Genomic DNA, 3,224 nt, shown 5'->3' on the forward strand with positions numbered 1-3,224 from the left:
TTCAAAAATTAATTTCTTATGCCCCATACTAAAGCAAGGGAACCAGATATTGTTTATAACTATGTGAAATATTTAAGTTCAAACTGAATAGCCAATTAATGTCGAAAACAAAACCATCATCTTCCCATTCAACTGAAACCCTACTATCAATGCCCCTGTCTATAATTTGCATCACTATTATCACAATCTCTATCATACAAATTCTGAGAAGTCATCTCAAATTTATTTCTCATTTTAAATTACCATGTCCTGTCAATTTTCATTCCGACCCAATATGTACTTTTCCCATGCCAGTTCTTTCTGACAACTTCCCTATCTTCTCATACTTCATGTAATGTGAGACAGTCCTCAATTTACAATGGTTTAACTCATGATTTTTCAATTTCATATTAATGTGAAAGTGATATGCATTCAGTTGAAACTGTACTTCAAATTTCATGTGTTTGATCTTTTTTTTTTTTTCCTTTTAACTCCAGTATAGTTACCATACAGTGTTATATTACTTTCAGGTGTGCAATAGAATGATTCAACAATTCCAAATATTACTCAGTGCTCATCAAGATAAATATAATCTAATTCCCTTCACCTATTTCATTCTCCCCCCAACGCCCCTTCCCACTACTAACCATGTTTTTTCTCTATAGTTAAGAGTGTGTTTTTTGGTTTATTGCTTTCTTTTTCCTTTGTTTCGTTTCTTAAATTTCACACATGAGTGAAATCATATGGTATTTGCCTTTCTCTGATTGGCATATTTTGCTTAGCACTATACTCCCTAGATCCATCCATGTTGTTGCAAATGGCAAGATTTTATCCTTTCTTATGGCTGAATAATATTTTACCATATATATATGGTAAAATATTTTATATATATGTATGTGTGTGTGTGTGTGTGTGTGTGTGTGTGTATAAAATCTATCTCAAATTGTCTTATCCATTCACCTATTGATAAACACTTGGGCTGCATTTGAATTTTTGTATTTTCCCAGAAATAGTGATATGCAGTATGAGAACTTTCTCATGATGATGCTGAGCAGCAACAGTAAGCTGTAGCTCCCCGTCAGCAACACGATCACAAGGGTAAAAAAAAACTTAGAACCACTTTGTACCCATATAGACATTTTGTTTTTCCTCGTTTAGTACAGTTGTTAATAAATTACATAAAATATTCAATACTTTATTATAAAATAGACTTTTCATTAGATGATTGTGCCCAGCTATAGGCAAATTTTATGTGTTCTGAGCATGTTTTACATTAGCCAGGCTATAGGGTGCCTGGTGACTCAGTTGATTAAGTGTCCAACTCCTGAATTCAGCTCAAATTATGGTCCCAAAACTCTGAGATGGAACCGCTCCCCCCCCCACTGGACTGTGCACGGAGCATAGAATCTGTTTAAGATTCTCTCTCTCCCTCTGCTCCTCCCTGATGGTCACACTTTCCACCTCTTAAAAAAAAATGGCTAGGTTAAGTGATGATATTTAGTAGGGTAGGTATATTAAATGCATTTTTTTCTTATCATATCGACTTATGATGAGTTATTCAGGATATAACCCCACTGTAAATTGAGGAAAATCTGTATTATGTTACATCAAGCCTATTTCTTTTGATCTATTCTGTAAAGACTGCCCAGCTAAATACCATTTTTGTAGCTCTTTTTTGTCATGCTTTGGAGGTAGTATGCTATTTCAAGATGAAGCTGAACATCTATTTCCCAACTACTGGCTTCTAGAAACTCAATGAAGTGGATGATTAATGCAAACTTTGTACCTTTTATTGAGAAGCTTATGACCACAGAAGTTGCTGCTGATGCGCTGGTTGAAGGCTGGAAGGATTACATGGTCTGAAGTAGTGGCAGTAACGACAAACAAGGCTTCCCCATGAAGCAGGGTGTCTTGACCCATGGCCATGCCTGCCTGCTGCTGAGTAAGGGGCATTGCTACTACAAACCAAGGAAGACAGGAGAAAGAAAGTGCAAATCTCGTCAGAGTTGCATTGTGAATGCCAGTCTCTGTGTTCCCTCTCAACTTTGTCATTATTAAAAAAAAAAAAAAAGTGTGGGGGTGGGGGAGAGGAACATCCCTGGACTCACTGATACTACTGTGCATCACTTGGGGCCCCAAAGAGTTGGCAGAATCCTTAAACTTTTCAATCTCTAAAGAAGATGATGTCCATCAATATGTTGTGAGAAAGCCCCTAAAAAAGATAGTAAGAAACTTGGAACCAAAGCACCCAAGATTCAGCCTCTTATTACTCCATGTGTCCTCCAACACTAACGTCTGTGTATTGCTCTGATAAAACAGAGTACTGAGAAAAATAAGGAAGAGGCTGCAGAATATGCTAAACTTTCCATCAAAAGAATGAAAGAGGGCACAGAAAAACACCAGGAACAAATTGATAAGAGACAGAGGCTTTCCTTTCTGAAAGCTTCTACCTCTAAGTCTGAGTCCAGTTAAAAATGAGATTTTCTAAAAGTGACAAATAAATAAGATCAGACATCTAAATCAATCAATCAATCAATCAATAAGCAAGCAAATAAATAAATAAAATTTTTGTGATTTTAGGTTTTTTCATAAAATCCCAAATCTGACATTTTCATTGTTCTTCCACAACTTTCTCTCTTTAAATATCTTACAGTAGGGGCACCTGGGTGGCTCAGTGGGTTAAAGCCTCTGCCTTCAGCTCAGGTCATGATTCCAGGGTCCTGGTATGGAGCCCCACATCCAGCTCTCTTCTCAGCGGGGAGCCTGCTTCCTCCTCTCTCTCTGCCTGCCTCTCTGCCTACTTGTGATCTCTGTCTGTCAAATAAATAAATAAGTCTTCAAAATAAAAAAATACTCCTTTAAAAAAATAAATATCTTACAATATTAGATAAAACACACATAAAAATTTAAATTTTTAATATATATTAAGAGAATATAGATGTTTAGAATATGTACAACAGTAAAATAGTAAGCATAAATGCACAACAGTTTACATTATCTTATGATGCAAATTGCATCAGGTTTTTATTAATGTGTCATCATTAGAAATTATCTTAACCCCTGCTGGATTTACATTTAAGATTGCTGCTTCATGATCACTTTCAGAGTGATCAATTCAGCAAGTTTTTAATAATCTACAAACTTTATAAAATCCACTTTCTACAGAAAGTCTATTGCTTTTGCAATGAAAAAACAATATAAATTATTTTATTCAAAAAGGAGAGAGTTTTTTTTTAACTTCAAAA

At 35.3% G+C, this 3,224-nt stretch overlaps 1 pseudogene across 1 annotated transcript; it reads left to right on the forward strand.

Moving 5' to 3' along the window:
* Positions 1 to 1,688: 1,688 nt before the first annotated feature.
* LOC308339152 (small ribosomal subunit protein eS6-like) lies at positions 1,689 to 2,451 on the forward strand (annotated as a pseudogene). The gene has a single exon. The product of its transcript is annotated as a small ribosomal subunit protein eS6-like (transcript).
* The last annotated feature ends 773 nt before the right edge of the window (positions 2,452 to 3,224 follow it).

The sequence above is a fragment of the Martes martes genome, assembly GCF_963455335.1.
Source record: "Martes martes genome assembly, chromosome: 2".
NCBI lineage: Eukaryota > Metazoa > Chordata > Mammalia > Carnivora > Mustelidae > Martes > Martes martes.